A 27969-nucleotide genomic window follows, 5' to 3' on the forward strand; every position below is an offset into this window, starting at 1 on the left:
TTTGGCTTTTTTTTTCAATTATAGCTTGACGACATCACAATTGGGACATCAAGCAATGTAGGTGTCGTAATTGTGATGTCATCAGGCTATAATTGAAAAAAAAAACTCGCATTGGTCATTCGGTGGGTTTTCTTTTGCGGCATATCAAGTTGCATTATATGCCATTTCAAACATTGAAAACTTGAACTTTGAGGTGCATTGTGAGACAAATCGACAGGTACTCGATCCAAGTTTGTGGAGTATGCACTCCCCTCCGTGAAAGTTGAGGCATTTTTGCAAATAGACCATCGATAATCACATAAGACTGAAGGAAGAATTATTAGAAAGAACAAAAGGAGAAGCATCTCTCTACAAACTTTGGGAAAGGGAGAGCTGTGCTGGCTCATCCTCATCTTCATCTGCATTCACAGTCTCCCAAACCCAAATAAAACTTAATTGGCACTAAATTAGGTCATGGATTTCATTCCAACTTCTTCTGCATTCAAAAACCCTCAAACTCACCTACAAAACTAGGGGCCATCACATACGTTATATGCATTTGGAGAAGGGTACGTGCACCGGCATTTTACGTTATATTCATTTGGAGAAGGGTATATTATCAGGCTCTGTAGGTGAGAAATGTCCACAACTTAGCAATTTGTGTGGGTGGAAGTTTTATTGCTAAATGATAAATTAGTTTTATTGCTAAATGATAAATTAGTTGTATTCATACACATAGGTTCTGAGCATACAACTCTACCAATAACATATTCTGATTGATTGGTCAAGCGAATTCAGTGTAATTATTTCTATTACAGCCAGTATCGTGTTATTGATGCCCAATGACCTAACACTCATCACAAAATATATACCATAAGAATAATTCATATGTAATTCCAACATTGAAACTGAAGAAGATCATGGTTTGCCATCCATTCAAAATCATGTTGTAAATGGAACAGAGTGAACTATCAAAAGGAGAACTTTTAACTACTTATTGTAACTTATTATAGGTTTAAACAACCATATACACCATGAGATGCCCAATTTGGTAACAAACATTTTCACCTATAAAATACCCAGATCTGAGTCCATTGCTACTAGATAAGTTGCATTTGATGAAAAAGTTATATTTTTGAAACAAACTTGTGGAGGAGTTCCTTACCAAATAGATAGCGCATCAAACTTGAATTGTTGCATTTTTAAAATTACCCATCATTGCATATCCTAATTAGGGTTTATACCAGAAATTGAGTTTAGAACATAAAATAGAAAGAGTGATTGTGCTACTAACCATAGCATGACACTCAAAGCCACTGAAATTCGAAGAAAAGCCCATAGATCATGAAAAGCAAGCCAGGAGAACCCTTTCCAAGCCTCTTGGCAAAAGTAAACTATATACAAAAGCTGATTAATATCAATAATATACCATGATATGTTTGATGTAATAGCTACTCTAGCTAACCCTAAACCCACTTGGAAGATTAATAACCAGCTTAGAAATGCATGAAACATCAACACCGCCAAGGCAATCCAAGCCATTACCATGACTTTTCTCTGTGCTTGAAGAAACTTTTGCATTGAGAAACCTAATGCATAGGCAGACATTTTTGGTAGCATCCAAAGTGCATATTCTTCTAATAGATTTGCTACATTCTCCTCCTGCCATAGTAGCTTCAGGATTGGAGTTGCAAAGATGTAAATAGAACTCAAGAGTATTGATGCAACTAGTAGTATTAAACATTAACGCTACAAATACACTCCAAGCATTTGATGTTTTCCTACTCCAACTACCTGATCATAGAGGGTTTATTTATATAGAGAACAAAAAATTGTAAACCTGAAACAATGTTTACAAGCTCAAATTAATCTTTATAACCATTAACTTGGTGAGTGAACTTTTTGGGTTGGGTTAGGTGTTTGAGGACCTTGGAAACCATAGTAGAACCCTCGTGAAGTTGAGTGGACTTGTATTTGTATATGTAAGCCATTAGTAGCCCTAAGGAACATTGTCAGTTTGGATTGCAATTTGATCTTTTGGCAAGACTGCCTAATAGTTGATAAAGAGCCCTTACCCATCTCTGGATCATTCCCCTCATCCTTAGTAGGGATGAATCTTCTAAATAGTACCACATAGATTTTTCCAAGACAAAACATATGAAAAGATCAGATAAATTCCATCTAAATTAACCAAAGTAGATATATAAATCCTATTTTAACTATAAGTTTGCACATAATTATAGAAAAAGACTATATTCGTATCTCCTTCCTAAAGCCAATCAACCCTTACCTTCTACTTCCTAAAAATAGTTCTCATTACTTACTTCAGTTCTCAAACAACTTGAGACTCCTCTCTACTCAAATCCTATGAAAAGACAAGATCTTGAATTTTTGTAAGTGACAACACACGATCTTGTGCCTACCTCTTCCTAGCATAAATATTACCAATACATGACCATTTCTTGATATGCCATTTAAACATATTGCAATTTCTTACTTCTATCATATGCTCATATGGTAGGCCTCCATCTCAGAACCATGAAGCCATGAAATGAAGCCACATTGGTTGGAACTTAAAAGGAGGATTCTTAGGAAGTACAACTCGAGTAGCATAAAACTTAATAGGCCAATTATCTAAACCCCTCCAATCAAGAACTTCAAAAACTGGATAATGTACCCAATTTTGTTGTATTACTAATCTCTAACTACTATTTCCGATCTTCCTATCCTCTAATATCGATATTCCTATTTACTCACTATTTCCATGTCACTGTTATTCACATTCATTTTTTATAATTTATTCATAACATCAATCACTATTTTGCATGTATATTCACTACTATCTTTCTCTCTGATGTCACTATTTTTTGCATTGCAGTAGCACTATTTGGATGCATATCTGCTCACTGTTTCCTTACATTGTTTGATCACTATTTTTTCTCTTATACATATATTATTGCTGCTTTTATATGGCACACACATTATTTCTACTCTTGGCCACCTCACTGCTCTTTGTTGTCTGATGGCCATCATAATATTCCTACTGTGTTTCTATGTCTACTTTGTGTAACCAAGAGCATCGTTTCATACAATCACAAATATTGTATCTTCACCAAAAGTGTTGTACCATTATTAACAGAAAATGGTCTTTGACATTAGTGCTTGGACCCCTTAGACAAGACAGTAAATTGATGATCATTATATGGTGAATATCCTTCAAATAAAAGCTATGAATGTATCCAAGGATAGTGAATCACCTTGCAAGCACTCTAAATACCTTTAACAAAAAGGTGAAATTATCTCTCTTTCTGCCCCTCATCATATGAGTCATGCTCTCTGATATTTATCATAGTTTTGATCTTCTTCTTCACTAAAATTAATTGTGATCATGTTGTTTTAATGTCATTAAATCTACTCATATCATTGTTGATAGCTCTTTTGTAACCTCTGATGATGATGCTCCTCTAGACAATGGTAAATGTACATCTTGTCATGTCCTATCATCTTTGAGTTTCTATAACAGTCCATCTCACTGTCTCGTCATCACTATTATGGATTTCATTTGATGACATATCTATTTTGTTATTTTCAACATTTACCATTGTTCTTGATCTATGCTCACTGAACATACATATAAAAGTGTGTCAACATTTCTTCATCACTGTCCTTTAATGTCGTATTTCTTATCACTATCCTTTAACATTGTTCCTAGATAACAATGACTGATTTTGATGACTTTTGATTGATCTCTGCTCAAGATATCTCCAATTCCTTCTCACTATTTTTAGTCTTTTGCAGCACTTGTGTTTTTCTTTGAATGAGCACCATTTAATGACTTGGCTCTTGTCCATTAATTTTCTTTTTACTATCTTAATTGCATGATTCTTGACTATTGTTGTCCTTTAATTTGTTGATCACCATTTTGCATTGGAATTCTCATTCTTTGGGCTTTCCTTTTAGATTTCAGTATTCGTCTTTTCAACAACAATGTTCTTGTCTTATTTTATGTAATGCTTTGCTCTTAGACAAACTTGTATCTTTGTCTCTAAGACACATGCCTTTTTTATCTCTTTCTTACTGCTATAATATTCATGAGACTTTATGCTCTGTTGAACATCCTTTTGACTGAGTTGTCATGACCATCACTTTTTTTTCAAAATTCTGTAGTGGTACATATCATTTAGGACCTAATATTCATGTAAAATCCCTCTGAGTCACAATATTTTCCATGGATGTCTAGATCAACCTAATCATCCTACATTTGATGTAAGGTGCCATTCTTACCCAACTACCAATAGTAAGTTTACCAAAATCATAAAGATTTGCTTTGTAAGCAATGCAGCCTAGATAGATCTTCATTTATATAATGAAAGTTAATAAAAATGGAAAACTATTATAAGAACTCCTATACTGGAAACATTTATGTAAAAATGTATTTCATCTGCTTTGTATCTTCTCTAATAGCTATCACATTCTTTTGATGTTTTCATCAGTGCCCTTGATATTGTCTTCATTTCTTATTTTCTTTCCTTTTTTCATGACTCTTCATAATGTTGCTCCTAACTGCTCTTATCATCTTCAAGATCTCTGTAATATAAAAGACCTTGCTTGTCATAGCAGTGACATCTATTGAGCATCACTGTCTTTTATTGATATCTCACTATCTAAGAGATGTGTATTGTCTTAAAGCATTGTTGATATCATTGTTACATTAAATATCACTGTTCCATTGAATATCATTGTTATCTGTCACATTTTTTTCATTCTGAACATCAACACTAGAATGTACCCCTTGAGACTCGGGTTCTTTAGAAGTAGAAGCATTTGCATCAGCTCCAGCAACCAACTCCACAATTAGCAACCCTTCTTCTTGTTGCTTCACAATATCATCACTCCGAGACAGGATCTCAATTGACGATTGAACTATGGTTGGAGATTCCTACTTTTCCACCAGGTGCATCTCAACCTCTTCAGTTATATCTTGTTGCATAGGAGTTTCAAAATTTTCAAGTCTTTTTTCACTAGAATCAACCTTACCTAACTGGCATCTATCTTCCTCAAGTGGTTCATTTGTTTCCTTTGGTTTTTCTAAAAACTCTAGTTTCTCTACTTCACCATGTTCCTCAGTAGCACTTGGACGAATGGTTGGCATATCAGTGGCTATAGAATTTGAGGCCTCTTCAATCATGGCTCTCTCATATAATTGAGCCTTAGTAGAAATCTCACCAAGTGATGAAGCACATACCTGTGATAGACCATTCAATATCATTCTTCAGAAAAAGCATAACCTTAATTTACATTGAAATTAACTGTAATAAAATTAGAACAAAAGTGAATATAATAGATTTGAGAGCATTTGGCATCCCCAGATTTTCATAACAGAAAATGAATTGTCTCTTAACATATGAACATAACTCTCCTGTACCAAACAATAATTGTGTGGTTTATTTTATTTAATAAGTATAATTATGGAGAGGCAAAATTGATAAAATTTTCTGGGAAAATTTTGCTAAAAGTCTTAGATGATACTCATCAATGACAAGTTAAAGCAATGTAAAGTTCTTATTTTCCTGCAACACATATAACAACAATGTAAACTTATCTTGAAACTTCTTCTTTTCCTGCAACACATATAACAGAAATTATAAGTGCTTGCAAGGTATATACTTATGAATAAATATTACATCCTGATTTAAATGTATGAAAACAATTTTCATTCCTTTTAAGCTTCATTCATCTCGGGGTGCAATTCAAAAACTCAAGAATAATGGCTTTTGTTCTTCAGGATACCTTTAGGGGAAGAGTATGTGAATGCCCCCTCATGTCTGGAGTCTAGTTTAGAGGAGATGGCTATTTACACTGCTAAGGTTTGTTGAATCTAATTCTGAATAACATTTCTTTCTATTGTATCATCACAGAAACGAAAGCAAATGATTTAAGAGTTAAAAGAACAAAATGGATTTTTTGAAAAGGCTTTAGAAACTTTCAAGAAAATACTATTGCTAATGATTTATTGCTACTCTATTTTGGTATTTGATGATTGTCCATGCTTAAACATTTAATGTCATTATGGTTATATGAATGGATTCTTTGCCTTAGAACACTATCGTCTTCAAAATCCCATATGAAATCTATATGACCATTTCATTTCTTCAATATGCCCTATGGATGTCCCTATCTAACTTTATATCTTTTAATTGCATATAATAACTAATTTATGTGCTTTTTCATGAATATGTTTGACTCATATAATTGTGATTTCTCTAGCACTATGATATCATTTAATATGTCTTGCTAAAGCTTGTAAATTTTGTTCCTTTTTCCATGTAATGTAATATGTCTTGTCTTGTAGCTTATATGTTTTGAAATTGTTGTTAGGCCTTGTAGCTTGTATAATTTGATTGTTGGAGAGCTTCTACAGCTAAACGAGAAGGCCGTTGCACGAGTTATAGTTGTGCGCTCGGGTATGAAAATTGTATATTTTTTAATCTAATGTATATTTTAACTAGACTTGTACCTTATATGTTTTGAAATTTTTGTTAGGCCTTGTAGTTTTTATAATTTGATTGCTGGAGAGCTTCTACAACTAAGCAAGAAGGCCGTTGCACGAGTTATAGTTGTGCGTTCAGGTATGAAAATTGTATATTTTTTAATCTAATGTATATTTTAACTAGACTTTTAGCTTATATGTTTTGAAATTTCTTTTAGTGGCTCAATGTTGTAAGGTCTCTTGAAATAAGACCTTCAGGTGGTTGGTCAAAGTTTTACAAATAATCTTATCCACAAATTTTCCTAGAGCAATTGATTGAATGTTATGAAAAGTGATTGGGTTAAATGTCTTAGGAATAAAGTCAAAGAAAGTATTTTTAAAATATTAAAGTATTTAGCTAGGTCTAAGAAGATTTGTGTACTTTTGATAGTTTTTCTTAGTTTGTGAAAGTTGTAGACCAAAGTTTTCATAGCTTGATTTTTGCTTCCTGCAAAGAACAATCATGTCAGATAATATAAGTGAAGAACAAAATAGGGAGACAATTGCTAGATTGTGGTCTAACTTGAAAAGAAAAGGTGATGAAAAATGTTATTGTCCTTGCAAAATTTTTAAGGGCTTAAACCGTAGAAGAATGCTAATCAAAATAGTTAAGAGACATTGTAGGGAGAATGGTCACATTGAAGGGGGGCATGACTATCATCCACTAGTAAGTCATTCATTATATCATTTTAACAATTTATATACATATGAAATCACTTGATGATGAGTTGATGATCATGGTTTATTTATGTTAATCATTTTATATAGGTTGATCTCCTCAGGGAAGTACATGATATGAACCACAACAATCCGAAGAATATGGTTTTCGAAGTGGAGGAACATGGAGGTGCAAATATCCAAGGTGAAGATAATGATCGCATGCAAGATGACGATCATGCACCAGAAAACACAATTGAAGATGATGGTATAAATACATTGATCCATGACACATTTAGTCCAAGCATATCTGATCATCATGATGATGATAGCCTCGATGTACCTCTACTTGAGAAGGCATACGAGCCCCTATACAAAGACTCCCAAAAAGCTCTTCTCTCTATTGTATTGTTGTTGTTGAACTTGAAGGTTATGAATGGTTTATCCAACATAACAGTGTCACCTATATTAAGGTATGTCATATATGTCTTTATAGTTAACAAAGGGTGAATAATGTACCACTAATATTGTTTATATTAACAACTTATATTTTTTGCTTTAGATTGATAGGCAAGTTTCTGTTACCATCATCAAATATTCTACCTCGCTCATATCGAGAATTATCTACTATTATGAAAGATATTGGAATGGAGTATCAAGCAATACATGCTTGTCCCAATGATCATATTATATATTATAAAGAACATGAATTTGCAACACAATTCCTTGTATGTCATACGAATAGATATCGAACAGATCGACTAACAAAAAAGATGCCTCAAAAGGTTCTTCGTTACATCCCTGTTATTCCACGGATGCGACAATTATTTAAGTGTAGTAGCTTGGCTCAATTTATGGATTATCATGCATGCAATAGAAGTCGAGATGACATTATTCGAATCCCTGCGGATGGTTCAACATTTATGCACATAGAGGACAAGTGGCAACACTTCAAAGAAGAACCTTGTAATCTCAAGCTTTCATTGGTAACGGACGGTGTCAATCCATTTGAAGAGATGAGATCTGTTTACTCAGTGTGGCCTATTTTTGTTATTAACAATAGCATTCCTTTGTGGATGTCAATAAAGAGGGAGCACATTATGTTGGAAATGATTGTTCTAGGTATCTTATCATTTGATAGTTACTAATTTACATGTACTTACAAATCTTGCAGTAAAATGGTCACAATAATTATGTAATGTTACTGTTCATTCAAGTAGGTAAATATCAAGTTAAAGATATGAATGTATATATTGAGCCTCTTATCGATGAGTTGGTGGAGTTATGGAACGGTGTCACTATGTATGACATATCTAGACCAATAGGACAAAGACAATTTCAATTCCATGCAATACTTGCATGGACAATACATGATGCCCCAGGGCTAACACATTTTTGTGGTATGTTATAGTGAATTCAAGTTGCGCACGATAATTCTAATTATAAAAATCAACATATTTAATAATCCAATTATATCATTATCTTGTAGGTCTTCAAACAAAGGGAAAAGTTGCATGTCCAGTTTGTGGTCCAAAGATGAAATCTCGTCATTCAAAAAGTTTAGGAAAGTAGGTGTTTGATGAGTGTAGACACTTCCTCCACAGGAATCATATGTATCAAAGTACAGAAAAACATCTTTTCAATGGGAAAGAAGAGACTACATCAAAGCCACGAAGAGTGACACCTCGCCTATGGAAGTTGGAATATAATAGAATTAATCGCCGAGGTAATTTCATTCCACCTAATGGTTTATGTTTTTAATTTATATATTTTTGTTGTGATTTTTGTTTACTAATTGTGTAATTGATGATTGTGAAGGTCGTCAAGGCAGTACTGACAACCTTCCAAAGGGACTAAAAAGCTATCCCAGACAATTTAGTAGGTTGCCCTACTACGAGCACTCACAAATTCTGCATTTGTTTGATCTATGAATATTGGAAAGAATATAACAGAGACACTGTGGAAAATATTGGATGGAAGGTGTGACAAAGAAAAAATTGTCAAAATTTGTAATGACATTCATGAATCCAATCATGCATTGAAGAATTTCATTCACTCAAATAGCAACAGAGATCAGATTAATATAAGTGCCCTTCCTTGGTTATTAACGAAGCAGCAAAGTGATGCCATAAAAGAAGTCATACGAAAAATTTGATTTCCCACAGGATTTGCTGCGAACATAAACAATCTCATATAAAAAAAAAGTGAATTTGGGCCAGGGCTCAAAACGCATGATTGGCATACTTTCATCAAGGTAACTTATGTTCTTCTGTATTTACAATATATTCATAAACTACGTGTATTGTTCATTATGTTATGTTAGAAAACAATGAAATGATTGGTTTATAATTACTATAGTATGTGCTTCCTCTATCTCTCTCAGAGCCCTTCAAAAATAACATCAAATAAGTGATATACGATCTTGGAAAATACATGAGGTAAGCAGTAATATCTATTCAATTTGTTGTGTATATTTATTATATTCGTGATTTGTTTTTCTTGCTATGTAATCTATTGTATATTATTTTGTAAAGTCTCGTATCTATATATTTTTTGTGACTTGAATCTCTTAATGTAGGTGGTTGTCATCTAAAGAAATCCATAAAGAAGATATAAACTATTGGAAGAGAAGAATTCCTCATTTATTGTGTGAAATGCAAAAGTGTCTACCTCCAACTTTTTTCAATGCACAGGAACACTACCTCATACACCTAGTTGAGGAGATTGAATTGTGTGGACTTGTACACACTAGGTCAATGTGGATGGTTGAGAGGCACTTGAAATCTTTGAAGGCTTTGGTTCTACAAAGAGCACATTCTGAGGGTTCTAGAGGGATATATGGTATACCAGACTATGGTGTACATTACTGAATATCTTCCTAAGTTTGCATCAAATATCCATGTAGATCGTATTTGGGATCTTGAGCCTTTTAAAAAATTAGAAGGGGAGTACTTGATGGGGAAAGGTATATTGAGGAAAGTGAGAGGTAATAAATTATAAGATGTTATTGTAATAAATTATTTCTTAATCTTTAAAATAAATCGGTTGTAAGTTGTCTTCTTTTTTTTTGTACAGGTGCTCGAGAGTGGGATGCACTACATTTGTATATTGCAAACAATCTTGATTGGATGATGGTATGGATTGAACGATGTCAACATTCTGGTCGGACATTAACATGGGAAGGTGTATCTTAATTGGTTAAAGAAGCTCATTGTAATGGAAATTCCAATGTTACACAAAGGGAAATAGATTTAGCATGTGATTTAAGAGATTTCCAGGTACGTACAAATTTATTAATCACCCATATGTTTATCAACTCATGATACAATAATTTTGACATGTTTCACATATTATTGCAGGTTAAACACCACAAGGCTATGTTCTATAATGGTCAAAAATTTCATATCAAAGTGTTGGATGACATGAAGAAAACTTGTGATTCAGGAATAACTGCAGTCTTTCAAGTGACTAATATTTCATCTAGAAACGACTTACATCCTCGAGAGTCTGAAAATCGATACTATGGCATTTTGGATGATATACTTGAGTGTGACTTTAGTTTCTTCAAATTAGTACTCTTCATTGTCAAATGGTACAGGCTACAACTTAATCCAAATGATCCTGATAGAACTGTTATTGAACATGATAATGGATTTACAATGGTTAATACAAGGTCATTTGAGCCTGTTGGGGATGAGCCCTATGTTCTTCCAAGCCAATGTGAGTAGGTATTTTACTCAGAGGTTCCACATAAATCGGGTTGGTCATTTGTTGTTAGACATGAACCGAGAGGAAGGCCAATAAAGTATAATGCGATGGAAGAAGAAGATACCGAAGAAGTAGAAGATGATGTAGATGTTGCTACTGATGATGATGATGAAGATGATGTTGATGTTGATGATGATGATGTTGATGATGACGATGACGATGACGACGATGACGACGATGATGATGATGGTGAGGATGATGATGATGATGATGATGATGATGATGATGAGGATGATGATGATGATGATGATGGCGAGGATGATGATGATGAAATTTAGAGGTATGCCATCAATCCTTAATCTATTTAATATTCATTTCTTGATAGAAATATATTTGTCTTATATGGTTACATAGTTTATTCATTATCTATTTAAAAGCTATAAGTTTCAACTAGAAATAGAATACTGCTAATCTAAATTAACTATTAATCTAAATTAATTAAATAAAACTATTTAAAACACATATTGATGCATGAATGTATTGAGCCTTATTTTCTTTCAGGTCAAAATCATTTGTAAGTGTTTAGTTTAGAAAAGGGAATTCATTAAATATCTATAAAAGGGAGTTGTACCTAGAATAAAATTCATAGGGAAAACATAATATAAGTGCTTAGCCCTTCACTATGCCTACTTCCCTAGTAGGCTTATAATGTGAGCCTGATTTAAGTGTTATATTGTGTACCTTTTAATGTTTTTAATTTTTATGTGATGCTTATGATGGATGTGATTATGATTATGATGTGATTATGCTCACGATAATTGAATTACATTTGCAGGAAACTGAACCCCTTTCAGGAGCATCCCGCATAATCTCATGGATCGATAGGTATAAGTCAATACTCCTTATAGACAGTCTATTTAATACACTTATCAATAGTAAGATTGATGTCTTCTAAGATCTCTCCCATTTTTAGGTACCAACGAATAGGTATTTGTCAGAAGTGTCTTCCTCGAGTGAGGGAAATATAGGAATAGAAGAGGAAAGTGAGACATGCAATTTATCTAGAACAAGGAGATTAACTAGAGGTCAAAGGACTAGAAGGAAATTCAATAAACGCATGAAATTTTTCCTTTCTCAAGGGGGGTCATGTTCTTATGATGATGAGACAGAAGGTGACATTGAGGTGCCCTTGAGGTACCAACATCTACAGAAACATTAGGTACCCAAGGAACTTCCTCCAATAAACACTAATTTTTGTGTTAACGAGAGGATATATCGCATAGCACCATCATCATTACATGGTTTGGGCCTATTTTCTATGGACGGCATAAAGGTGTCTTACAACAAAGTTTCTGAATTGATGGAGTATATTGGACCATGTTACGATTACAAAAGTTGGATGCATATTGTTCAATATAAAAAAAAGTATGCATAGGTATGCCCTCTCAGAAAATTATATACAACAACAAGACAATAATCAAAGTAAAAGTGTGGCTATATATATTGATGGAAGGCCAAAAGCAATAAGGAATATTATAGGTTTTATAAATAGTACACGACCCGAGTCAACTATAAAGCAACCCAATTGCATATTTGAGGTGCACAAGAGAAATCGTGTATTCATTTGTGTGATAAAATCAATATGTGTAGGGGAAGAGCTTCTTATTGATTACAATTTGAACTGCATAGATACAAACGAGGCTACTATCATGGGGGTGGTACATACCATTAAACCAACTTCTAATTAATGACTCCAACATACCATTTAGTCAATAAATTTTCAACTAACATTTTTATACTTGATCTCTGACACAGGGGCACAATATGGAGCAACCGCTTGGAGGGGATGCTAGCGATGTTCCTGGCTCATCTACACATGAGCAGGTAAAACTCATTGTAATTGTGCAAACTAGATAGAAGCAAAATGTTTTTTTTTATGTTGTTTTCTTCATTGTTTTGGAGTAATTTTGATAATACTAATACTATTGTTGTCATAGAGGGCCAGTGGTTGAAGGGAGGGAAAGGAACCTGTAGTCCCTCAGCAGCCCGACCCTGAGGAGGACCCTTTTTATATTGATTTAGCAGAGACCGATGACCCGATTGGTTCAATTAAAAAGTTGCTAAAGAAAATTGGCAAAGAAATTATACGTTTGGCAACCATTAAGCCTACTACTCAGGAAATAAAAGATAGGGCATCTAAATTGTTACACACCTCTGAAACCTTAAAAGTAAGTATTAATGAAATTTTTAATTATAACAAGAGTTCAATAATGGTTTTTATGTTATGCTCTTTTATGGCATTTATTAAAATATGGATGTGTTGTCTTTACAAAGTTTTTTGCATGATTTCAAGCCCCATTCCCATGATGAGGGTGCTACAGGTGGTTCAAGTAGATCGCATGTTCCATTCCCCACTTGTGTTTTCCATGGAATATATATAGGAATTATCATAATCATTGACAATACATGCTCGAACAATCCTTTTTTTTAATGCTCTAACAATCTTGTCCATGTTGGTCCACACGTTCTATATTTATGCATGCCCTAACAATTTTATTCTTTAGCATTAGATCCTATGACGATGCTGCCTCCATCTAGGACAACCACAAATCTCTTTCCGACTGTTGAGTCGAGAACACGCAGCTTACAGGCATCGACTGTTGCACCATCTACTGGTACACAAATCCCTCTTTTTCTCTCTTTTTTTATGTGTTTAAGTGTTATGCGTTTATACTTCATGACAAAGACTTATGAAACTTTTTGCAATAGGAGTTGCAGCATCATTTCCTGGATGTTCCTATGTTCCTAGTACAGGAATGGTGAAGGATGTCATATTGATCATCAGCGACGATGAAGGCATTCCATTAAAAGTAGCCAAAGTTCCAGGTACTTTAAAGATATTATTCTATAGTGATATAATAGTAATTTAGTTTTTGATCACTCTTCATCGACTAATGATCCCATGATTGTTTTGTAGGGAATGATGTTTTTTGAAAAAAACTTGGTGATGAGTGTTTGAGAATATTCAAGCCCACCGTGCGTACCTAGTGGAACATCATATCCTAACTAAAACCCCAAACCACTATTTTGATTTCATATCTTTGCTAGAATAGTTTTCCTTTTCATCCATTTCTTGAACTATATTAAAGGTAGCTTCACTTCATTTATGAGTCTAACATGTTTTTTTTTACTTAAAAGGTGGAATAACCAAGACAAAAAGTTGAAGGATGATCTTATAGAGAGCATGACCCAACTCTTTGGACCTCGTGCATTCAAGAGAAACAAGCTCCTTGAAAAATTTGGTTTATGTTTGAAGTATATTAGGGACCAGTACAGAAAAAATTTACAGGATAACCCTAGGTACGAGTGTCCGCCCCATGTTCCTGAGGCTGAGTGGCAGGCTCTGATTTTGGATGGAAAGTATAAAGCTGACAAGAAAAATGCAATTACACTAGTAGAGAGTACACCAAGGTATGTGATACTATTGAGAATGTAATTATGTACTAATTAACCTCTATATTTATAATATCTAACATATTTCAAACTTTTCATAGATTGCCTGACACATCAAAGGCAACAAAGGCAAGACTAGAAAAGCACGGGACACACAAGCTTGACTATAGTGGTTTTTCGAAACTTCAAGCACGAGTTGTAAGTATTAGTAAATGAAAAATTGTATCAAATTTTTTATATATTGTGATGGGAAATGCTAGGATAGACTAGCTTGTCTATGCTCTTGATCGTCAACTTTTGCAACTTTTGTATTTCCTTTTGATATTTTAACTGCCCTCCATTGGTTGATGAAACAATGCAAGTAAAATTCACCATACCACGCAAAAATGTAGGGCTCAGAGTTCAAGAGATTCCTCACAGAAGAGGATAAGATAATTGGCTTCCAACAAGGCTATAGAGTCGTGGCTGAATGGCTATGAGCTGAAATCAGTGTGGAAGGTTCTAATAATGATGCATCTGAGCCACAGGTAAATAAGCTAAATGAAATTTATTTCAAATTGAATACTTTACCAATTAGTCTATTTTATGTTAAGTTCCAATATAAAGTGAGTATATCTATTTTAAGCAAAAAATGATAACAATGCGTAGGATGTTGGAATGCAGCCTGACAATCCTTCTACACAATTTGTGAATGCTGAAGGTTCGCATGATGTGCATCCCAGTGGTGGAGGTATACATTTGCTATTAAATTTTTTATATGTAATTGCAATTGGTGTTTGGATTAACGTAACATTTTGTATAGTAGTTGTAGAGGATCAAGGGGTTGATGTTCATGAGCGTGTTGACGTTGAGTCTAGACAAAATGATTTGGTCAGATCAGGTAAAGAGCACCACAGTTATAGTATTTAAAATAATTAAATACTTGTAACAATTATAATAAATTATTTTTAATTTAACTCTTTTATTTGTTATTGCAGAGGAACCCCCTTTGCAATAGCATAGGAATTTGAGATCATCAAGAATAGAGAAAAGAACAACTAATGAGGGGGGAATTGATGATGACACTAATGCTCCTCTTAGAGCTTACATAGAAAAAAGAAATAGAAAGAAAAAAAAGAAATGATTGTCATCTACATACCTTAATTGATAATGACTGAATTTTATGTCTCAATGAATTTAATTATGTGCTAATGAATGTTCATGAATTATGTGTTAATGCAAAATATTGATGAATGTTGCATGTTTACGAATCTAATGTGTTAATGAATGTTATCATGTGATATTGATTGAATGTTACATTTTATTAATGGTTGAAAGAATGAATGAATATTAGATGTTAATGAGGAATGTAGAGTGATGTTAGGGGGAGGAGGGTGGGGCCAAATGAGCTTCCACCTTCACGTGGTTGGCCCTGTTTAGTAGAGAATATTAAACTGTTCTCAAAACAAAGTGAAGCTCAATAAGATACTAAATATTTCTCTATTTTGTCCTATGTTTAGACTGTTGTCCTATGCATATAAGGCTTCATGCTTTGAACTGTCATGAAGTTCTAAACTTGTAGCTTTTTTATTGCATCCTTGGATCTCAACACTATCTTGGGACTGTGTTATCACCAATGATACAATTATCATAATTAACCAGGGAAACCCTTGATCAGCATTGTCTTGGGACTGTGTTATTTGAATATGCTGCTACTTGGAAGAGGTTATTTTAAGCAAAGGGAATTAGGATTTGATCATATTAGTGATGCTAACACAACACAACACACACTCCGGCCCCAAGAAAAATGCTTTTGACCTGGAGCTATGGATTGGTGAGGCCACAAATGGGGGACATCATCCACAATTAACGAAGTTAAGGCTCAATCCCAAGAGCAAATTGGCACAAGCCTACAATGACGATGGCCTAGTGGCTGTTTGAACCTTGTTGGCCCCTACACCATCACCACCACCACTTAACCAACATACTTAGTGGTGAACCTCACTTTTGATATTACTAAGCAGTAAAGGAGGTATCACTGTTAATACTTGTCAATTTCCTGTCCATATTTTACCGATCCTTCATTTGAATCCATGTATGGTGCAGGGGCACCCAAGAAAAAATGAACCTACAGGGTACACCAGGAGCTATGTAGGAGATAATGAAGATACAAGGGAAATCAATGCCTAATGGAGACCTATTGAGTTATTTGATGATGAATCATGGCTATTAAAGCCATTAAATGTAATAAATTTCACAAAGTTGACAAAATGTAAGGTATTGCCAAGAATAGGCAAATTGGCACAAATAGGGAGTCAATATGATGTAAGGGGTCATTTGAAGTCCTAGGGTGTCCTAGGAAGAGTTATGGGTGGATGGTAGTGTTTACATGATGTAATAGGCTATTAAAGCCCCTAAATGATGTAAAGTGCACTCAAAGTGCAAGATCTTGTAAAATTGCCAACATTGGCAACATAAGCCAACTTAGGCTTGAATGGGGTTAGTTAAAGTTATAGGTGTGTGAAGAGTGTTTTAAAAGTTATTTTAGAGTCATTTAGGAATGACATTATAGTTTTCATAATTCTTTAGCCGAGAAAAGGTCACAAAAGATAATCAAAGGTAATGATGTTAAAAAAGTTATAAAACTGTCTATTTCCTGTCATAAGATAGTTAGAAGAGCAGTTGGCGTCCAAGGTGGCTTTAGTTCAGTTTTATGAGTTAGTTAGATGGGAAAATGTTTAGTAAATAAATTTCTTTATAAGACACAAGGGCAAAAGTTGAAGAGAGGTGTATGTAACAAGAAAATAAATAAATCAAAGAAATCTACTATTCACTGTCATAGTGATAGTTTCCTAATTGCAAGATTCGACTTGGTAATCCAATAAAGTTCTTTATATTCAAGATTTATTTTTGTTGCTCCTTGAAAAGATTTTCATGATTTTTTAACTCTTGGCAAGGACTTTGTATGTTATTTTTTTTTTAAACTATCTTTGAAACCTCTGCTGTCACAGGGAACGTGATTGATTGTCACAGTTTTGTAGTCATTAATGGAGACAAGCCTCTCCCACTTTTTGTTAACGGACTGTAACTTGTGGGAGAGGAACTTAAGTGTATGAACATGTTGTTTTTATGATTTTAATGCAGGATGATGCAGGGGACAGTGAACAAAGAAAAGAACAACATGGTGACTGTTGTACCAAACAGTGAAGGTGCATTTGCAAGTTACCACATGGTGAATATGAGAAAATGGAGGTTGGAATGGATAAATGTGTGTTGAAAACATTTTAGGGAGTATTTTTAAAGCTGTTTGAGCCAATAGAAAGGTTTTATGAGTTGATTTAGGGTCTTTTCTAGGAAGCCCTAGGCTAGAAACCCTTAAAGGGAGGGTTTGATGAAAAGGTGTCTAGAAATACATGAAGGGTCAAAAAAATTGTGGAATCCTATCATTTATTAGATGCCTTAAGACTGTTTCAAGGTTTGGAGAGTTGGGTGTGTGTGCAAAGCATAGTTGCTTTGTTAGGCAAGGGCTACTTAGGCCTAATTGTTGTAGTGATAGCCATAGAAAGGTGCAACAGCCACAGGTTGAGAAACTAATATTTGCAAGGTTTGAAGAAAACCATAAAGGGTATTTGAAAAGGTGACTAAGTCACTAGGTTGTTTGGGGAGTTAGAGAGAAAAGTGCAATTTGCTGCAAGACAGGGCTACTAGACAGGCCTAGAAGGGCTAAAGTAGGAAATGGTGAAAGATGGGTTGTTGGAAGTTGGTGAAGAGTTGAAGCATGGTAGATAGGCCATGATAAGATGGTCTAAGGTGTTAGGGTCAGTGAGAAATGTTGGAGTTGGATTTTGGTATGATGGAGGTGCTAGGTACACTAGGTGACCTAGAAGGAAATTGATACAATAAGAGATTGTGGTAACGAGGTAGGAAGTGAATTCATGGGTATGGTGTGTGGAAGAGATCTACTAAGTGAGGGACTTCTTATTGATCCTTTAGTTGAACTCTAGTTCCTTGAGTGGATTCCAAGACGTTTTTGAATCCTCGAGTTGAATAGGGTTCCTTAAGGGGATATTAGAACGCTTTGCATCAATGTAACTTCCAGTCCTCGATTTGAAGATTCTTTAGTTAGTTTGTGTCCACTTTCTTTAAAACTGGTAATAAAACCATTTTTACAGGAATAAAATTCTTACATGGATCTATCGATAAGAACTCTTTTAAAACTGTGGAAAGAACACAAGAAACTATAGTTTCTGTTGACTCATCTGTGCTATGTGCATCATGAAGTTAAAAATTGCAATGTTGTACAAATAAGCTTCTCAGATATGGAATATTTACATAGAGGTATGCAAATTACTTAAAATTTAAAGACATTTAGGTGGCCAAGTCTTGTATGAATATATTCATTAAAATGTATCGCCCTCTCTTATATCTTGTCTCTTATAAGGCTGAATTGGCCATGTGTGAGGATGGTTTCAACATATGTGTTTTGACAAGTCTTTTGATGGAATTACATGGATAGGGTGATCCCACATTACAAAATCCAGTACTCTATGACTATGGGGTGACTTACATGTTCATTCAGCATAACAATATCTACCTTATGGCAGCATCAAGACAAAACTCTAATGCAGCTAGCTTACTATTATTTTTACATCTAGTTGTGGATGTAAGTTCAACAATCTACACTTCTCATTCACAATTTATTTCTTGTCTGAGGCTCTATTTTCAATTATTAAATGGAACACTGCATTTAGGGAACTTACTGAACCTATAGAGCCAAGGATTCTAGTGTATGCATATAATTCTTTTATTTGTAGCTATTGCATGCATATTTAGGTGTTATTACAGTAATCAAGAGTTGTTAATGTTCCTCTTTGTTTTCTGCTATGATTAGTGTGTTGCAATAACTGATTCACATGTCAACTTTAGGTTCAGTTTTGGATTGTCATGTGTGTTATTTCTGCAGGTATTCAAGCACTATTTTGAAGAGCTAGAAGAAGAGTCTTTGAGAGACAATTTTTTCATTGTTGTGAGTGTACACATCTATTTTTAATCTGAGCCACAGAGGGTCGAGGGTTCAAAATTCCTTGTAATGAACTATTTGAGAATATTTTCTCACGAACTTAAAATTTAAAATATGTGTATATCATTTCACCACTTCTATTTCCCATTGTGCAGTATGAACTACTAGATGAAATAATGGATTTTGGGTACCCTCAATATACAAAGGCAAAGATTCTTAGTGAATTCATCAAAATGGATGATTATAGGATGGAAGTCACTCAGCGACCTATAATGGCTATTACAAATGCAGTTTCCTAGCAAAGTGAAGGAATACAATACAAAAAAAATGAGGTTGAAGGCTAATCTAGATTTAACTTTGTGCTTTGCTTGAATATGGCAATTGATATTTAACTAATTTTGTGCTTTTAATTTTTTATTAACGGTCTTTTTGGATGTAGTAGAAAGTGTAGATATTCTTGTGAGTAGCAATGGGCAAATAGTGTGATCTGATGTGGTTGGAGCATTGAAGATGAGAGCATACTTGAGGTAGTTTTTTCCTACCCCATGCATAATCTTATTATTGAGTTCTTTTAGAAATAAAACTAATAGACTATAGAGAGGAAACATGGAACTGTTTCCCATAATCTCTACTAAATTGAAACATTGTAAACTCCAGCTAGGTTCATGGAGAACATTATAATGTTACTGCACACCTATTTTCTTAAATATGTACCGTACTTGTGGAATGCCTTGAAATAGGAAAATCCCCATTTTCTAAGCTGAAAGGCCCATGTATGCTTATACACAGCTAAATGAATAGACATATATTATGAGAATGGGATTGGCGCATGAGAGTTCAAATAATAAACATCTTGTGTTTATTTTTACGTGGTAGAATTATGAATTACAATCAGACAAAGAATCTACAAATTGTCCAACTTTTATAAGTACAAATATTATGTTCATATTCATTGTTAAGATTTAATAAATAACAATTTTTAGGTCACGAGACAACCAACTTCGTTGTTGGATACTTGCATTTCAACAGATTATAAACTTCAGCGAGAATAAAACAAATATAGAAGAATAATGAATTGTGGTCGATGATTGAACAGAGTCCAATTTCTTGGAGAGTTTAGAGTGATAGATTAAAATTCAAATTATAATGACCAAATATTGAAGTTTAGATTATGCTACAGTGGGTCCCATACCCAGACTAGGTCCAATTCGTATAGTTTGTAGGCCTTCCTTGTTAGGATAAACCACGGACAGAAATAAAAAACTACATGCAAATATAACCAATAATAGAAAATAATAGAACACACAGAAATGAACACAAGGCACCAAGATTTAACGTGGTTCACCCAATCCCTGGGCTACGTCCACCAAATAGCAAGTCCGATCTTATTACAATCCAGTGATTACAACCTGATTACAATCCGTAATCCCTTACAGCTCAATACCACCGCAAGAACCAATTTCGTATCACCACATATGAAAAATACCCAACCCTAAGCCCTTTTTATACAAGTACTAAACTGCTTTAGGGTTATAACATGTCGGCCATATGTCGGCCACCATGTCGGCTACTTCCCAAAAAAAAAAATTTGACCCCACTATTTATGAAGTATGTACAGTACTTTCCTGATCAGTCACCACAATCTAACAATCTCCCACTTGGGGACTGATCAGGCTCCACACTAAACAACAATCTCCCACTTGGAGACTAATCCTGTAGCAATACAACTACCACATGGGGCTCCCACTGGATCAAACCACCCTGGACTCTGTTGTTCTTTTATTCACATTTAGTCTAAAAGACCAACTGAAGCTAAAGAGGAGTTCAGCTTCTCCCTTGTTACAACCTTTGTCAACATATCTGCTGGATTTTCATTGGTATGTATCTTCTCCAGATTTAACTATCCATCCTCCAAAACTGACCAAATGAAATGGTACCGCAACTGTATGTGTTTGGTCTTAGAATGCAGAGCTGAATTCTTAGCAAGATGAATGGCACTCTGACTATCTGTGAACAAATAATTATCCTTCTGAGGATGTCCCAATTCTTCCAAGAAGAACTAAAGCCATATCATCTCTTTGGCTGCCTCTGTAGCAACAACATACTCTGCCTTTGTAGTGGAGAGAGCATTAATCTTCTGTAGCCTAGAAACCCAGCTCACGGCTGCCCCACCAATAGTAAAGATATAACCCGTAGTACTTCGCCTGGTATCAATATCCCCAGCCAAATCTAAGTCAACATAGCCCTGTAAATTAGTAGTAGAGCCCCCAAAGTGTAAACACTTATTGGATGTTCCTCTCAAATATCTGAGAATCCACTTGACAGCATTCCAATGCTCAAATCCTGGATGACTCGTATACCTGCTAATGACTCCCGCTGCATGTGCAATATCTGGCCTAGTGCATACCATAGCATACATCAAACTTCCTACAGCTGAAGCATAGGGTACCTTGGACATCTTATCCTCCTCTTCCTGTGTCTTGGGACACATCTCCTTAGTCAATTTCAAATGACCAGGTAAAGGTGTGCTGACAGCTTTAGCATTCTCCATGGAGAAACGTTGCAACACCTTCTCAACATAATCAGCTTGAGATAGCGTCAATGTTCTGTTCTTCCTATCTCTGCAAATCTTCATACCAAGGATTTGTTTTGCTGCCCCCAAATCCTTCATAGAAAATGCATGTGCTAATTGGCATTTCAGCCCCTTAATATGATCCATGTTAGACCCAGCTATAAGCATATCATCAACATATAAACATAAAATAATGTAGCTATCATCATCCAACCTCTTAAAATAAACATAGTAATCTGAATGACACCTATTATATCCATGCTCATGCATAAAACTGTCAAATTTCAGATACCATTGCTGAGGTGCTTGCTTCAAGCCATATAAACTTTTCTTCAATTTGCACACTAAGTTCTTTTTACCTTTGACCTCAAAACCCTGTGGCTGAGCCATATATATTTCTTCATCCAAATCGCCATGAAGAAAGGTTGTTTTAACATCCATCTGCTCTAAATGCAAATCTTCAGTAGCCACAAGACTTAAAACAGTATGAATAGAAGTCATTTTAACAACAGGAGAAAATATCTCATCAAAATCAATTCCCTTTTTCTGTGCAAATCCTTTTACAACTAACCTGGCCTTAAATATTTTCTTACCTCCTTCCTCTTCTTTCAACCTGTAAACCCATTTATTCTGTAAAGCCTTTTTACCTGCAGGCAACTTGCACAAATCCCATGTCTTATTTTTCAGCAAAGAGTCCATTTCATCTTTCATTGCAGACTCCCACTGAATCTTAGTATCCACCTGCACAGCTTCATCATAACTTTCAGGTTCACCAGCATCAGTAAGTAAAATAGAATACAAAGAGGGAGAAAACCTTTGTGAAGGTCTAATTGGCCTTGTTGACCGTCTAACATTCACTGGTGTGTGTGGTATTTGTTGTTGCAGTTGTTGCACATCATGAGGAATGGCTAGAACATCAACTTTTGGAGTATCATCCAGCACTACATAATCATCTTCTTTCTTCTCATGTTGCTGCAACAGATCTTTGTACAACACTTTTTCATTGAATATGACATCCTGGCTTCTTATAATTTTATGAGTTTCAAAATCCCAAAGCCTATAGCCAAATTCATTAATGCCATATCCAACAAAGACACATTTCTTTGATTTAGCTTCTAGCTTGGTTCTATTTTCAGAGTCTATATGAGCAAAAGCTTCACAACTGAAGGTTTTGAGAAAAGAATAACTCACCTTCTTACCAGTCCATGCTTCCTCTAGAATACCACAGCCCAAAGGAGTAGAGGGACCTCTATTAATCAAATATACTGCAGTATTGACAGCCTTCGCCCACATGTGTAAGGGCAACCCAGCATGCAACCTCATGCTCCTTGCGCGCTCCATTATAGTCTTGTTCATGCGTTCAGCCACTCCATTTTCCTATGGAGTCCTTGGAACAGTTTTTTGTCTATGAATACCATTAGTGGAGCAATAATCTTCAAATTCATGACTACAATACTCACCACCATTATCAGATCTGAGACATTTTAATTTCTTACCAGTCTCATTTTCAACCAAGCATTTCCATTTCTTAAAAGTTTCAAATACATCAGATTTTTGTCTAAGGAAATAAAACCATACTTTTCTAGTTGCGTCATCAATAAATGTAACATAATAATGAGAGCCACCAAGGGAAGATACCTGAGCCGGTCCCCATACATCTATATGCACAAGCTCTAATTTCTCCTTTTTGTTTTCCTTCCCTGTCTTTACAAAACTCACTCTCTTTTGTTTTCCATACACACAACTTTCACAGAAATCCATATTCACACATTTTAGACCTGGTAAAACTTTCCTTGAATGAAGTACTTTCATACCTTTCTCACTCATGTGCCCAAGTCTATTGTGCCACAGCGTTGTATCAGAATCTACAGCAGCTATTTGTTCTCCCTGCTCAACTGCAGTAATTGTTCCTGAATATTCATTTTTCTTTGAAACAATCAAAGTAGAAGGAACAATATGACCTGTACAAAGATATAAGGTGCCTACTTTCACACCTTTTGCTACTACAAGGGAACCTTTTGGAACCTTCCAATTTTTATCATTAAAAGTAACTACACAACCCTCATCACTGAGTTGCCCTGCTGAAATTAAATTTCTACTTAGTTTTGGAACATGTCTTACCTCATGTAGTAGCCAATGATTCCCATTCTGCAACTTAATCTTAATTTTTCCCTTTCCAACAATCTGACAGGGTTCATTATCCCCCAAATAAACAAGCCCAAAATCCCCTTGGACATAATCAATGAAATAACCTCTATGAGGTGTAGCATGAAAAGAAGCACCAGAATCTAAAACCCATGAATCATCAACACTTTCTAAAGACAGAAGCAAAGCATCCTCTTCGGATTTGTTACTTACCACATTTGCCTCTTTGTCTCCATCTGATTTATCTCCTTCATTTTTCTTTCAAGTCTAGCAATCTTTCTTTTTGTGCCTTGGTTCCCACAGTACCAGCAATCATTTGGTCCTCTCGATTGAGACCTCCTCCCCTTTGACTTTCCTCTTGATTTCCCACGATTTCCAGAGTTACTTCCTCTTTCAGTCATTTTTCCCCTGCTTTGTGCATTTAAAGCACTTCCTGATGTAGATCCACCTAAGGATTTTCTATGAGTTTCCTCACTTAAAATAACACTGATCACATCATCATATTTTAGGGTACTAGATCCAGGAACAGAATTACTCACCGCCATTACCAAGCCATTCCAGCTTTCAGGCAAAGAACACAAAATCAAGAGAACCCTAATTTCTTCATCAAAATTGATACCCATAGAAGATAATTGACTAGTAAGCTACTAGAAGCTCAAGGCAAAGTGTCAAAGAGTAAAGCAATTGATTTGGATGACATCAAGTTTCATCAATATGCAATCAAGCTCATTTTCTTATTCAATTCCTTAAACTATCAATTTTATCTTATATTAAAGTGGTTGCAAATTCCTTTGATGTTGTAATTGGTCTTTTTTTTCCCTTGAAAAGGCATATGTTAATTTCTATTTCTTCTTTCAGGTGCATTCATCTTGCTCATTTTGAAAATGATAGAACTATATCCTTCATACCTCATGATGGGACTTTTGATCTTATGAACTATAAACTTAGCACACAGGTTTGTTCATATATTCAGAGAATGCAGTTGTTGTCAAATCTTTGAAGTTCTGTTATGAAGGATATCCTTCTAAAGTAGGTTTCGTATCATATGTTTTTATTACTTTGTAGGTAAAGCCATTGATATGGGTTGAAGCTCAAGTAGAAAAGCATTCAAGAAGCCGGGTAGAATATTTGGTGAGAGCACGCAGCGAATACAAAGATCGCAGGTTTCAAATTATCGCTCTGGCTTATGTATGCCTATTTTAGATATGATTTATCTACTATTTAGATAGATCTTTCTAACATGTTAGCTTTAGGGAATGGTTTAAGTATGATTGATATTTCTGTGTATTTGCTAATTTGTCTCATGTTTTTCTTTAACTTTGCAGTACGGCAACAAATGTTGAAATTGAATTGCCAGTAGCAGCTGATGCATCTACACCTCATGTATGCACAACAATGGGTACTTCTGCATACTCCCTAGAGAGGGATTCTTTGCTTTGGAAAATAAAATCATTTATTGGTGGAAAGGTATCTTGCAGCTTTCATTGGTTTTCTTGTTCAAAGATGGTTAATAGTACCATGGTTCTGGACCCTGATGTTTTAGTTTCTTGATTGACTTATTATGTGGGTTTTGATTCATGAATACATATTGAGGGTTGAATTTAGCCTTTCTAGCATAACTGCTGAAGAAGCAACCCCAGAAAAGTGAGCGCCTATTCATGTCAAATTTGAGATACCATTTTTTATTGTATTAGGAATTCAGGTCATTTCTTAACTTTAGTTTACAAATGTAGATTATTGCTTTTGCAAACTTACCATTAGCTCATTACCATGATTTATAACTTATCTAAAATTTGAGTCATTTCAAGTCATTTTGGACTAACTCCATAAATTCATCACAGTGTTGGACCCTTTTGTGTGTTCACTTCTATATTTTTGATGAGAACAAGCTCATTGCTTATATTTATATTGGCCTCAATGAAAATCATCATGCTTTTTAAATATTTAGCTCCACAAGTAAATTGATGCATTGAATAAATGGTTGAGAATTTACATTTTGTTCATTTAGATTTAGGCTGCTACTTTATAACAACTTTCTTTTGTTGCAATTCTTTAGTGCAAGTCAGATATCTGAAAATCATTGAAAAGAGTGGATATCAAGCATTGCCATGGGTGAGGTACATTACAACGACAGGTGAATATGAACTAAGAATGATCTAGACTAGTGATAACTGAGAAATTTTGTAAACAAGAGAGAATGTGGTATTTGATCATTTTGATGGCTGATTAAGTTGTTTTCAGTTTCTAAATGAAGGATCAAGCAGAAGGATGTTATTTGACTATCCGCCTAATAGCTGTGTCTTGTTAAAAACCCATCACAAATTTGGTTTTGTTGTGTTCATCATTCTTTCTTTTATATATTTTGATTTCTTTCAATCGTAGTTTCTCGATCTCACCTAATTTACTCTCTAAGGGAAAAAAAATCTTTGGAACGAACTTTGCTTCAGCACTGGGTGGGAGGATATAGAGATTAGTTACAGTCGATTGTTTCAGCCACTGATCATTAGAATTGAGGTCAACCAATAACCTTCTCTCTATCTTTTCTAAATATATGTATTGTGATATCATATTATGATCTGAACAACTGCTTAAAAGATAACATATTCTAATTATTTCATGCAGGCAGAGAAAGTGTACAATCAGGCTGTTTATTTTAAGAAGACTCTCAAATGTCAAAGTCAACTGATGTTTCAGTTGGAATGCATTGCAACCTCTGTAGTAAGTACATAAAATTATTTTAATTCCTTTTGCCATGACTCAGGTTTTGTTTACAGATGAATTTTAATGTTGGTTGTAATTTACTATTCATTTGATATGTGGAAAGTGATATAAATTTAATAGAAGTATTTGTATGATAATTTTAGGTAAGTGCAGCAATCAAAGTGAAAGCTTCTATCATAGCAGTATTTACAACATCTGAACGAATTGCAAAGTAATTATTTTGTTATTCTACATTATATATTCCTTGGACAATTGAAACTATCAAATTTGGGAAATTGGTGATAAGTTACAATTTGGTTTCATTTTTTCTACTATTGGGGTTTGGTTATCATAATCATTAGCTCATAATGCAGGCAATTTCATCAATTCTAGATTTATTTGTTGCCATGCCAATGTGAATTTGATTTTTTGACATACAGATAACACATCTATAAATTCTGATTCTCAGCACGATATTTATGTTTTATTTGCCCCAGGTTGATTGCTAAGTACAGGCCTACTATGCCAATAATTTATGTTGTCATCCCAAGATTGACAACAAATCAACTGAGATGGGGCTTTACGGGTGCATTTCAGGTATGCTATACATATTATTAAAAAAGAAAGTTGTTCTGTTTTTCTTCTACCTGAGTGACTTGGATTAAAAATCAAAGTAGCTTTATTATTCTGTGTAAGTTTTTGTTCAAATCATTCAAGTAACGTTAATTAAATAAAAAATGATGAGATCAATACGCACATCTCAGAAAATTATGATGTTACTTTACTGGCATTAATATCTAGAGATATTTTTGATCCAATTACATATATCGATGTATTCAATCTAATGCCACATCATTGCAATCTTTCTTCATAATATTTGTTTTCATTGAACCTTCCCAATTTTATTGGCTTTTGATTCCATGGTTTCACTAGTTCTATATTTGTATTTGTATAATCAGTTTCACTACATGATATTGTAGTGCACAAAATATAAATTGCACATTCCTAGTCCACCATAGCCAGACCTATCATAGTTTATCCTTATAAGAAATCTTTTGAAAAGAGAAATGTAAGGAATCAATTTTAGCAAAATTGTTAGTACTCAATGATTTAAGCAACATAAGTATGACATATTAAGGCCTGAGAAGGGGTGAGGCAAAGGGAGGAGACAAGGGAGGTGAAGCTTCCAGCTACGTCATTCTCAACTACCTCCAACATCAAACAAAA

General features: G+C 34.6%; 1 pseudogene; it reads left to right on the forward strand.

The window, feature by feature from the left end:
* The first annotated feature begins 532 nt into the window (after nucleotides 1–532).
* LOC149565451 (AP-1 complex subunit mu-2-like) lies at nucleotides 533–26202 on the forward strand (annotated as a pseudogene).
* Nucleotides 26203–27969: the final 1767 nt, after the last annotated feature.

This window comes from Cupressus sempervirens, chromosome 3 (assembly GCF_028749045.1).
Source record: "Cupressus sempervirens isolate cs-2001-9-10 chromosome 3, ASM2874904v1, whole genome shotgun sequence".
NCBI classification, from domain to species: domain Eukaryota; kingdom Viridiplantae; phylum Streptophyta; class Pinopsida; order Cupressales; family Cupressaceae; genus Cupressus; species Cupressus sempervirens.